Source organism: Scylla paramamosain, chromosome 2 (assembly GCF_035594125.1).
Source record: "Scylla paramamosain isolate STU-SP2022 chromosome 2, ASM3559412v1, whole genome shotgun sequence".
NCBI classification, from domain to species: domain Eukaryota; kingdom Metazoa; phylum Arthropoda; class Malacostraca; order Decapoda; family Portunidae; genus Scylla; species Scylla paramamosain.
The window spans coordinates 28,551,817-28,565,347 of NC_087152.1; positions in this window are offsets into that span (position 1 = coordinate 28,551,817).

Genomic DNA, 13,531 nt, shown 5'->3' on the forward strand with positions numbered 1-13,531 from the left:
TACCTTTTCAGATTCGAACTATCTTTCTCTTGCCTTTCCCTTTCCCCTTCCTCTTTCTTCTCCAACTCTCCCTCCTCCTGATCGCCTTCCTCTTGTCTTTCCTGTTCTTCTTGCTCCATTTCCTCCTATGCCTTTCCTTTTCCTCTCCTGCCTGCCCTTTGCTCCTGTTGCTCGGCGCCCTGGGCTTAGCAAGACGCATTTCTCATCATGCCGCTGTCCTCCCTTCATGTTGCGTCTCTCTTCCCCCTTTGCTTAGTTTGTCTCCTCTCATTAAGGTATTCTCTCTCTCTCTCTCTCTCTCTCTCTCTCTCTCTCTCTCTCTCTCTCTCTCTCTCTCTCTCTCTCTCTCTCTCGTCTATGTTTTTTTTTTTTTGAGTGAAATAATTGCATGGGAATATTTAATTAGCATTTTTTTTTTATAAGCTGTATTACGTAGTATATTATGAGTAATTATGATGTACGCTGCATTAGACATCTCACACATACCATTACTATTTATCATTATCATTATTATTAGTTTTATTATTATTTTTGTTGTTGTTATCATTATTATTATTGGTAGGAGTAGTAATAGTAGCAATAATATCACTGTTATAATTATTATTATTATTATTATTGTTATTATTATTATTATTATTATTATTATTATTATCATTACCATTATTATTATAGTCATTATCATTATAATAACACCAGCTACCCCACTACTACCACCACCACCACCACCACCACCACCACCAACAACAACAAAAACAACAAAAAACAACAACAACAACTAAAACAACAACAACAACTATACTACTATTACTACTACTACTACTACTACTACTACTACTACTTTTTTTTTATGTAGGAAGGACACTGGCCAAGGGGGAAAAAAATCCAATAAAAAAAATATGCCCACTGAAATGCTAGTCCCATAAAAGGGTCAAAACAGTGGTCAAAAATTGATGAATAAGTGTCTTGAAACCTCCCTCTTGAAGGAATTCAAGTCATAGCAAGGTGGAAATACAGAAGCAGGCAGGGAGTTCCAGAGTTTACCAGAGAAAGGGATGAATGATTGAGAATACTGGTTAATTCTTGCGTTAGAAAGGTGGACAGAATAGGGGTGAGAGAAAGAAGAAAGTCTTGTGCAGCGAGGCCGCGGGAGGAGGGGAGGCATGCAGTTAGGAAGATCAAAAGAGCAGTTATAGAGGTAGAAGACAGCTAGATATGCAACATTGCGGCAGTGAGAGAGAGGCTGAAGACAGTCCAGTTAGAGGAGAGGAGTTGATGAGACGAAAAGCTTTTGATTCCACCCTGTCTAGAAGGGCAGTATGAGTGGATCACCCCCAGATATGTGAAGCATACTCCATACATGGACGAATAAGGCCCTTGTACAGAGTTAGCAGCTGGGGGGGGGGTTGAGAAAAAAACTGGCGGAGACGTCTCAGAACGCCTAACTTCATGAAAGCTGTTTTAACTAGAGATGAGATGTGAAGTTTCCAATTCAGATTATAAGTAAAGGACAGGATGTTCAGTGTAGAAGAGGGGGACAGTTGAGTGACATTGAAGAAGAGGGGATAGTTGTCTGGAAGGTTGTGTCGAGTTGATAGATGAAGGAATTGAGTTTTTGAGGCATTGAACAATACCAAGTTTACTCTGCCCCAATCAGAAATTTTAGAAAGATCAGAAGTCAAGCGTTCTGTGGCTTCCCTGCGTGAAATGTTTACCTCCTGAAGGGTTGGATGTCTATGAAAAGACGTGGAAAAGTGGAGGGTGGTATCATCAGCGTAGGAGTGGATAGGACAAGAAGTTTGGTTTAGAAGATCATTAATGAATACGAGTAATAAGAAGAGAGTGGGTGACAGGACAGAACCCTGAGGAACACCACTGTTAACAGATTTAGGAGAACAGTGACCATCTACCACAGCAGCAATAGAACGGTCAGAAAGGAAACTTGAGATGAAGTTACAGAGAGAAGGATAGAAACCGTAGGAGGGTAATTTGGAAATCAAAGCTTTGTGCCAGACTCTATCAAAAGCTTTTGATATGTCCAAGGCAACAGCAAAAGTTTCACCAAAATCTCTTAAAGAGGATGACCAAGACTCAGTAAGGAAAGCCAGAAGATCACCAGTAGAACGGCCTTGACGGAACCCATACTGGCGATCAGATAGAAGGTTGTGAAGTGATAGATGTTTAAGAATCTTCCTCTTGAGGATAGATTCAAAAACTTTAGATAGGCAGGAAATTAAAGCAATAGGACGGTGGTTTGAGGGATTAGAACGGTCACCCTTTTTAGGAACAGGTTGAATGTAGGCAAACTTCCAGCAAGAAGCAAAGGTAGATGTTGACAGACAGAGCTGAAAGAGTTTGACTAGGCAAGGTGCAAGCACGGAGGCACAGTTTCGGAGAACAATAGGAGGGACCCCATCAGGTCCATAAGCCTTTCGAGGGTTTAGGCCAGCGAGGGCATGGAAAACATCATTGCGAAGAATTTTAATAGGTGGCATGAAGTAGTCAAAGGGTGGAGGAGAGGGAGGAACAAGCCCAGAATCGTCCAAGGTAGAGTTTTTACCAAAGGTTTGAGCGAAGAGTTCAGCTTTAGAAATAGATGTGATAGCAGTGGTGCCATCTGGTTGAAATAGAGGAGGGAGATAAGAAGAAACAAAGTTATAGGAGATATTTTTGGCTAGAAGCCAGAAGTCACGAGGGGAGTTAGATCTTGAAAGATTTTGACATTTTCTGTTAATGAAGGAGTTTTTGGCTAGTTGGAGAACAGACTTGGCATGGTTCCGGGCAGAAATATAAAGTGCATGAGATTCTGGTGATGGAAAGCTTAAGTACCTTTTGTGGGCCACCTCTCTATCATGTATAGCACGAGAAACAAGCTGTGTTAAACCAAGGTTTAGAAGGTTTAGGACAAGAAAAAGAGTGAGGAATGTACGAGTACGCCTCCATGCCAGACACTATCACCTCTGTTATGCACTCAGCACACAAAGACGGGTCTCTGACACGGAAGAAGTAGTCATTCCAAGGAAAATCAGCAAAATACCTCCTCAGGTCCCCCCAACTAGCAGAGGCAAAATGCCAGAGGTACCTTCGCTTAGGGGAATCCTGAAGAGGGATTGGAGCGATAGGACAAGATAAAGATATTAGATTGTGATCGGAGGAGCCCAACGGAGAAGACTGGGTGACAGATAAGCAGAAGGATTAGAGGTCAGGAAAAGGTCAAGAGTGTTGGGCGTATCTCCAAGACGGTCAGGAATACGAGTAGGGTGTTGCACCAATTGCTCTAGGTCATGGAGGATAGCAAAGTTGTAGGTTAATTCACCAGGATGGTCAGTGAGGGGAGAGGAAAGCCAAATCTGGTGGTGAACATTGAAGTCTCCAAGAATGGAGATCTCTGCAAAAGGGAAAAGGGTCAGAAAGCTCCACTTTGGAAGTTAAGTAGTCAAAGAATTTCTTATAGTCAGAGGAGTTAGGTGAGAGGTATACAGCACAGATAAATATAGTATGAAAGTGACTCTGTAGTCGTAGCCAGATGGTGGAAAACTCGGAAGATTCAAGAGCGTGGGCATGAAAGCAGGTTAAGTCATTGCGCACATACTATTACGCTACTACTACTACTACTACTACTACTACTACTACTACTACTAGTAGTACTATCACTACTACTACTACTACTACTACTACTACTACTACTACTACTACTACTACTATTGCTACTACTCCTCCTCCTCCTCATCCTCCTCCTCCTCCTACTACTACTACTACTACTACTACTACTACTAATACTGCTGTTGCTGCTGCTACTAGTATGAATATTTAGACTATCTCTGCCTTATTTTTTTCACACAGAGAGAACATATTTTCAGATCAAACTAATTCGAGTCAGCGAAGCAGGATTTGTAACCAGTACTGCAGAATAATGAGCTTATGAAAATTCTGACTCTATCGAAGGATACCGAGCAAAATTATAAATACATTACGAAACAGCACACTAATGAGGCTAAATAATGTAACAGGTGTTCAGACTGCCACCCTCTGTAACTCTTTCACTGCTGAACAACTATTCCTCTATCACCTACAAGTATTCAAACGTGTATTTTTGTATTGATCTAATTCAATTATATTTTTCTATTAAAGTGTCACGATGAATAATATTCATATAAAATATTCAGTGAGCTTGTACCCAGTCCTTAAGGACTTACCCAGACACTGAAAACATCGATTAAAAAAAAAGAAAGTCATAAGAATTACCTTAAAAAAAAAAAAAACATTAATACGTGAAAATTACCTAAAATTACACTGAAACGTGACAATTACTTAAAAAAAATAAAGCATATTGGAACTACATAAAACAGTATTAATCCTTTCATTGCAATTCGAAACGATTAACAGCACCAGAAGTAATGCCTGAAATTTTTATAAGCAAGTACTAGAAAGTAAGGGATGAAAAAAATAGATTTTACAATATTTGCCCAGTTTAGAGGTTGGAGGTCGTTGTGCAATAAGTAAAGATGTCTCAGAGCACTTGGTAATTTACTAAATGGCAGTCAAAGGTTTAAAACGTGTTAATTTTTTTTTTTTTTTTTATCCTTCTCACAATCTCAACTAGAAACTTCACATCTCATTTCTAGCTAAAACAGCTTCTATGAAGTTAGGTGTTCTGAGACATCTCCACCAGTTTTTGTTACCCCCCCCCCATCTGCTAACTCTGTACAAGGGCCTTATACGTTCATGTATGTCTCCACATGTCCGGGGGGGAGAGGCTCCACTCATACCGCTCTTTTAGACAGGATGGAATAAAAAACTTTTCGTCTCATCAACTCCTCTCCTCTAACTGTCTCCAGCCTCTTTCTCATCGCCGCATTGTTCCATTTCTAGCTATCTTCTACCGCTATTTTCGTATTAACTGTTCTTCTGATCTTGCTAACTGCATGCCTTCCCTCCTCCCACGTCCTCGCTGCACAAGATTTTCTTCTTTCTCTCACCCTTAGTCTGTCCACCTCTCTAATGCAAGAGTTAACCATTATTCTCAATCATTCTTCCCATTCTCTGGTAAACTCTAGAACTCCCTGCCTGCTTCTGTATTTCCACCTCCCTATGACTTGAATTCCTTCAAGAGGGAGGTTTCAAGATTTTCACTACGGCTTCGGACCTGTTCGAGGAGCCAGCATCTCAGTTTTTAAATTTTTTTTTATTGGATTTTACTGCCCTTGGCCGGTGTCCCTCCTACATAAAAAAAAAAAGCATGGTAAAATATAAAATAAATTGAAGAAAAAATCTGATAATGCATTTCTTAGGTGGTACAGCATTTGGTATTCATCAGGAGAAATAGTTTTCTTCTCTCGTATGCACCAATTAAAAAGATGACGGCATCTGAAGTAATTATTTAATCCCCAGGAACAAATTTTTGCTTTACGCTTTTGTTGAGGTTTTGAAAACTGATTACACTTCCCCTCGCAAAATCCCCAAAAATTCATAGATAGTTTTGCAACATGCAGATAAAATTAGCGTCCCTTTCTCTCTTTCTTGTCTGCATATCCATGCAGACAGTTTATTGCAGATGTCTGGATGTTGACAAAGGGCGGTGATGGCAAGTAATCCAGGCAGGTTAGCATCCACGCAACACGCTCAGTTTCGCGTTCATTGATTGATTGATTTGTAAGAGCGCCGCGACACCCGGGACACTTGGCGCGTGTCGGGGATCTATTGCTGGTGCCTCCTCCTGCACGACACTGCCACCTCATCCATTCGCTGTTGGTGGAAGTGACCGATTCGTGTTTGGGAAGGACAGTAGCAGGTCTCTCAAAAAATGTCTTTCCTTTATGCTTTTTTTTTTTTGTGGGGGGGGTGGAGAGCAATAAGTTAGCAGATTCTCTCTCTCTCTCTCTCTCTCTCTCTCTCTCTCTCCCCCATTACTCCCAAAATCGATTGTTTCGTCAGAAAAGAAAGAACAGAAAAAACACGATGTTGTATTTCACATTCAAGAGACAAGTTACTGAAGAAATATGTTAATTTTCTACAAACACTTTCTTTTTCACGAACAAACACTTTCTTTTTCACGAACATCGACATTGGTCTCAAAGTTTTTACATACCTAAATATCTACAATGTTTTCAATCTCCTCTTGTAACATTAGCAGTTATGATTTTAAAATACGTTCGTAATCTCATTATTCCCAAAATATATGTATGCTCAGTTAAGATCCACTAATGACGACTCGGCTGGAAAGCTAACCCGATATTTGCTGCAGCGTAACATTCAACAACAACCACCTGCTCTTAGCTCATCTTACAGGCCCTCCCGGCACGCTGAATTCAACCAATGCTTCACGTGTAGCGATCAAGCGTAACAAGTCCCTTACGATCGTATTGCAATGTAGTGGCCACATGAAACCATGCACGGAGACTTGGCACTCGTGCAGAAATGGCTTTACTGAAGAGCACTACCTGCAAGTTTTCTTTTTTGTCGCAGTCGTCCAGAAGTGTGTGTGTGTGTGTGTGTGTGTGTGTGTGTGTGTGTGTGTGTGTGTGTGTGTGTGTGTGTGTGTGTGTGTGTGTGTGTGTGTGTGTGTGTGTGTGTGTGTGTGTGTGTGTGTGTGTGTGTGTGTGTGTGTGTGTGTGTGTGTGTGTGTGTGTGTGTGTGTGTGTGTGTGTGTGTGTGTGTGTGTGTGTGTGTGTGTGTGTGTGTGTAAGAAAATAATATAACAATAATGATAATAATAAACGGTTTATTGATATGTAGGTTGTTATATTGAAAATATACAATGAGTTTGGGGGGAGGCTGTGTGTGTGTGTGTGTGTGTGTGTGTGTGTGTGTGTGTGTGTGTGTGTGTGTGTGTGTGTGTGTGTGTGTGTGTGTGTGTGTGTGTGTGTGTGTGTGTGTATTCTTACCTATTTTTCCCCTCCATGATACTAAATACGAGGGGCGGCTGAAAGGTTCGTGGCCTAAGGTATAAGAAATAACTTAAATGAAACTTTGCATATAAACGAGTATCTTTTAACATAGTCCCCTTGTCTTGACTTTGTCCATGGTGACAAATCTTTGCAAGAATCTCTCCGGATCAGCGCCAAAAAGTCGGAGATTGTCCCTGGACATGTTGTGTAAAACCGCTTCAGGTATGGTTAAAAAAGCTTTGAGACATATTTAGCAGAAACCTTGGTATTACGGAGATAGACTGTTATCATTGCCCCAAGTCGTTCCTTCGAGATGCCTAATTGTTGGCGTACGAAATGTTAAATGATTTGTCGATATGTCATGATCATATGAATTTTGTTCATGTTTTCCTGAGTGGTCACTGTCAAAGAACATCCCTCACGTGGGTCATCTTCCAAGCTTTTCCTATCCCGGTGAAACTCAGCTGCTCATTTCCTAACCATGCTGCATGAAGGAGCATTGTTCCCTAGTGTGGCGACCATATCTCATGGATTTCCTTTAGTGAAGACGCAGCGAATCACAGCACTTTGTTCATTTTCTTCAGTTCTATTCACTCACTTCTGTTTCAAGCAAACAGGATAGAAGACAGAGATATAAAAGACATTTCAAGATTTGCAAAGTAAGCTATTAAAAAGATTGTGTATAAGTGGAAAAAAATATCAAATCTCCAGCTCTCCTCTTTCACCCTTAAGCCACGAACTTTTCATTCCCAGCATGTATGATCAAATGCCGCCCCTTCAGTGTCCAAAAATAGCATACACGTCCCCTCACCTATGTCTCGCCGCCTCTTCTCCCTGACGTCACGGGATGATGAGTATAACTGTAAAGTGTTGTGCCCTTGAGTTGAGCTACATTGCTGGAAAGGAAAGTGAAAATGGAAAAACATGACTTTGATTCATGTTCTCTGTTACATCCAAAAATAGCACCACAGTCTGCAGTACTACTACCAAGGCTTCGCTGTAACCCTTAATAGCAAACTTTTCTTTATTATGGTTAAGAATAGCACTGGTGATTTTCAGCAATTCTTAACACTCGAGCTGGCAGACAGTTATTGAAAAGTGTAGTTTGTCGGTTTTAAAAACGTAGAGAAACTATTGCTGTACCGAAAATGCTTCGTCTCTTGTTTCCTTGCACTACAGTCCAGAGTAAGGCTCAACACTGTGCTTATGCTACCGTGATTCTAGTCTGTCGTGTATTACTATAGAGAAGCTGTGGACGCTGCCGGAATGGAATAGACACGCCAATCTCTAGGGTAAAAATGTTCGAGATAACATTGACCTTTTTTGTTGACTTCCTACAGCAATATTTCAGTCCAGAGAAATAGATGGAGGCAGTGTTTCTTTATACTGTCTCTGGTTTCTGATAATAGTTCTCCACTACCGTCCTCTTAATATCCTCCTGGTGCCTCATTCCTCTCAACACTGCCCGACCCACTTCAAGAGGAGTTACGATTGTAGTACATCTCCGAAAATTTGTTGGTTTCGGTGTGGATCCATTATATTTCTTGCTGTATAGTGTTGCTGATGAAAGCTAATGGTCGTTTCTTGTACGCTCTCCGCGCTCAAAATACACCAGTAACAAGGAAGAAGCTATGCCACGTGTGGGTGTCATCATGCTATGGATCATACGCGTTCAACACGTATATACAAATATTAGCGTGTGATTTTGATCGAGATTCCTGCCTTCGAAATAATGACTAGTGTTAATTATGTGTGTTATTATGTGTTATATTATTAATAATAATATTATGTGTTAATTATGAGATACTTCTGTTGATTAAGTGGTGTCCGGCTCTCTATCTTAACAGAGTATCGTAATGTCTCAAGATATTTTTCGTAATTTTAAATATTCTTTTTTGACTTCTCTTTTTGGACTGGCATCTTGTGTAGGCCTTTTTTTTTTTCCTTGCTTTTGTTGCTCTTGGCCAGAACCCAGCTTACTTAAAAAATAGAAAAAATTGGCAGGAGTAAATGACAAGAGATTTTCTAAAAAGACAGACAAACATTCACAGATTTTTTAATAAGACAAACAAACAGACACAGACAGGCAAAATGACAGACAGACATATAAAAGAAAAGCACAGACTGATAAACAAGATTGACAGGTATCTTGCATCACTAAAGTGTTACTGATATATAAGTAGTACCAGCCCTGTAAATTAATGGAGAACTTCATTGATGGCAGCAGATACTCCTGATGGACAAGGTGGTGCCGGCCTCTCTACGTATTTGTAAAAAGAATATTCTCAACCCATCTCCCGTATTCTTTTGTCAATTCTCTTTTAAGACTTAAATCTTCAGTGTGCTTTTTCTTTCTTTCTTTGCTGCCTTTCTGCAGATAGACAGACAGAAAAAAATGACACTGACAAGGACACAGACAGATAGACAAGAAAGACAGGTATCCTTGCATCACTCAGATACACGTACACTTTCCTGCTCAAACACAAATTCAATTAAGTATATACCTTGAACTGATACGTCACTTCCGCACTGAGAAGGCCTCCTAGCCGGGAATACGAAGCCTGAGGGGAGGAAGATCATGTTTTCTGCTATACAAATCATCCTTGCTGGTAATTGAAGGTGTATACTGATTCTCGATTCTGCCAGTCACTTACGATGCTGACACATGCTGCCTACCAGAGCTACGTTGTAGATGTAACTAACTGCCATGTGCTGTTCTATTAGTTTTTAAAGGCTGTATGTGTACCGACCTTCAGTTCTGCCTCCTCCAGCAAAGCATCCATCACTCGTGAAGCCTTGCTGGTGCATGATTATGAAAGTAAGTTACTGTCGGAATTTGTTCGCAGTGAAGTTTGAATTGATTAATAATTCATTCCTCTCTCTCTCTCTCTCTCTCTCTCTCTCTCTCTCTCTCTCTCTCTCTCTCTCTCTCTCTCTCTCTCTCTCTATCTGTCTATCTATCAATCTCTATCTATCTATCTATCTATCTATCTATCTATCTATCTATCTATCTCTTAACAAATCCTATCATTTCAGAGAACATCAAACTACGATTATCAAACATTTACTTTTTTTTTATTATTGCTGGTGGACAGGAAATAAATCAGTCGATGAAAGAAAACTCTTAAGGGACAACTAATGATCCATTTAACACACTATAGTAATCTTTTCTTTCATGACAGGTTCATGTCGAGCCGGTCTTTGAAAATGGATGAATTTTGCATGGCAGTACCCCAGCTCTCTCTCTCTCTCTCTCTCTCTCTCTCTCTCTCTCTCTCTCTCTCTCTCTCTCTCTCTCTCTCTCTCTCTCTCTCCTTCCCCTTCCTCGTTGGTTATTTTACTCGTTTCCCTCCTCCACCTCCATTTTCTTTTCCCCCCACTTCGTCGTTATCTTCATCTTCATTTTGTTCTTCCTCTTTTCCTTTTTACTTCACTTCCTGTTTTTCCTTCCCCTGTGTTCATGTGTTCCCTTCCTCCTTATCATCCTAATTCCCTTACTCTCCGTTCTCCTCCTCCTCCCCCTCCTACTCCTCTTTCTACATTCCTCCTCCTCCTTCTCATACTCTTTCTTGCAACCATCCTCTATTTCTCTCTTCCTTTCCATTTTCTCTCCATCTTTTCCCCGACTTTCCTTTAACTTGACTGCCCTTCTCTACTTCCTCTTTCCATTCTCTCTCTCTCTCTCTCTCTCTCTCTCTCTCTCTCTCTCTCTCTCTCTCTCTCTCTCTCTCTCTCTCTCTCTCTTATATATACTTGCCTTACTCTCCTGAACCCTCCATTCCTTTCCTGTTCCCAGTTCATTTCCTCTCCCTTCCTTATATAGACCGACTGACTGATTCTCTCTCTCTCTCTCTCTCTCTCTCTCTCTCTCTCTCTCTCTCTCTCTCTCTCTCTCTCTCTCTCTCTCTCCTTCGTTTACCAGTTATTGAAAACCTCTTGCATCACGAATTCATGTAGATTTAAAGTCAAGATTAAAGTGACAAGCATTTTTGGGTTTTGTGTATGTGTGTGTGTGTGTGTGTGTGTGTGTGTGTGTGTGTGTGTGTGTGTGTGTGTGTGTGTGTGTGTGTGTGTGTGTGTGTGTGTGTTTTCTAGGCCACACCTGCTTTCTTCCCTTCCCCCTTTCAATAACTTTCTAGCTCGTTCAATTAACTAAGGATCTTGCACTTCCCTTTCATGTGTTCGAGGTATGCTGGAGGAGAGGGAGTCTTGGGCGGGGAGTATCGGTGTAGTTCATTTCATTACTTTCCGAGCGTTGGCCGTCACCTCCTCCATATGTAGATGTACCAGCTGCGTATTATGAAACAGTTCATTCCATTAGAAGATTTGTCGGCTTGAGTATTGTAGCACTAACTCACAACACTCGTAGCATTCCTTTTCTGTGTAGATTGTGCAGGGAAACTAAGGGACATATAATGGTTTACTTGATATTGTGATCCCGTGTCTACTCTAACGTGTGTGAAGCGATATGTTATTCATACCCTTTGCTGGAGATTCGTGTCGTATAATCCTGTATTTTTTTTTATTACAGCGTTACAATACTGTAATGTAAAGTGCCATTTGAATCTCTCAACAAACTCAAAAGACAGAAGTGGAGTGGATTCACAGTTTTCCCTTACTCAAGGCTAAGACAAGGAAATTAAATGGAAAAGTTAAAGTAAGAGAACAAGAGAAAGATTTCTGGCAGTAGTAGAAAGCAGTGGACCGAGAGAGAGAGAGAGAGAGAGAGAGAGAGAGAGAGAGAGAGAGAGAGAGAGAGAGAGAGAGAGAGAGAGAGAGAGAGAGAGAGAGAGAGAGAGAGAGAGAGAGAGAGACTGCAAGAAGGAAAACGATGAGTAATTGAGGAAAAAGTATTGGAGGTAAAAAGGTACAAAGACAGTGTCGATAAAGAGAGGAAGAATGAAAAATTGAAACTGATGATGGAGGAGGAGGAGGAGGAGGAGGAGGAGGAGGAGGAGAAAAACACAGAAAATTAGGAAGAACAACGAAAAGAAAAAAGGAAAAGGAAAGCATCGACGGATTTTAAAGAAGAGATAAAGGGAGAAAGCTACAACAAGAAATGTGGAATGGAAAGGAAAGAAAGAAATGAATGCAGATGAGAGAGGATGGAAGGGGAAGGAGAGGAAGAGAAGTATGGATAGAGGAAAAGATTAATGGATTGGAGGAAAATGGGAGGTACGAGTAGGAGAGACTGGAAAGAGAAGGAGTAAGTGTTGTAGATGGGAGAGAGGGAGGTGATGATACAATAGAAGAAAGGAGGAATGGAGAAATGAAGATATGACATAAAGAAGAGTAGAGTAGACGGCAATGAGAAAGGAGGAGGAGGAGGAGGGAAGGGTAAGCTGAATGACAAAAGGAAAAATATAAAGAAGAAAGGAAGGAAAAAGGAAAAGAAAAGAAAAGGAAGTGTATCAGTCTCAACAATTATTATTATTATTTAAATGTATATTCATCATTTCATATATCCATCCCACATGCGTGTGTTCATATTCATCCCACGTGTGCCCATGGCCAGCCAGCCTATTCTATTTTAAACGCTGCTCACTCACCATTTCATATAACTTCAGAGAGAAACCAATCAATTCACGTTATAATCTCGGCTCGAGTTAAGTGTGTACATTCTCTACTATTAAATCAAGAAAAACTCTCATCATCGTGTCTTTTACTCACACACATCAACTATATCAACCTACTACCCACGGTCCTCCACGCCACAACACTACCAAGCTCACTACCGGTCCTCCACGCTACCAACACACCAAGCTCACTACCGGTCCTTCACGCTACCAACACACCAAGCTCCTCATCTGATCCAGCAGTGGCAAGTGTCTCATCTAGACAAAGAACAGTAGTGGAGAGAAGTCGTATCTATCAAAACAGGGAAACAGAAGGAAGGAAGGAAGGAAGGAAGGAAGGAAGGAAGGAAGGAAGGAAGGAAGGAAGGAAGGAAGGAAGGAAGGAAGGAAGGAGGGAGGGAGGGAGGAAGGGAGGGAGAAAAAAAGAAAAAAGGGAGGAAGGGAGGAAGGAAGGAAGGTAGATAAAAAAAAATGGCTACAAATAAGTAGATAAGTATGGGAAAACACACACACACACACACACACAGACACACACACACACACACACACTCTTTCTCTCTCTCTCTCTCTCTCTCTCTCTCTCTCTCTCTCTCTCTCTCTCTCTCTCTCTCTCTCTCTCTCTCTCTCTCTGCTGCATTATCATTACCTTCCCCACTTCCTTTGCGCAATTTCACGGAAGAGAATCCGCTCTTATTTTTGCTTCTTTATTATGGATGTTTTTATATATTCCTCCCTCTTCCTCATTGCTCTTCATTTTCATCCTAAACTTTTTCCTAGACATACTCGTATATTTTAAAGTATATTTTCTCCTCTCTGTGATAATCTTCCTTTCTTTTATGATCGCCTATGATATTTTTGAGTAAATTTTTTTTGACGGGTATATTAAAAGTATTTTGACTACATGTATATATGTATGGATATTATGCATGTATTGAGTACGTAGGTAGGCGAATGGGCGCGGATAGATATGGGTGAAGCCTGCATGATCATGACCATTTGTCTGTTTACCTAAATACGTAGAGTCAAGGTAAGGCAATAATAATACATGTAAGTCTAATAAATGAATAGTAT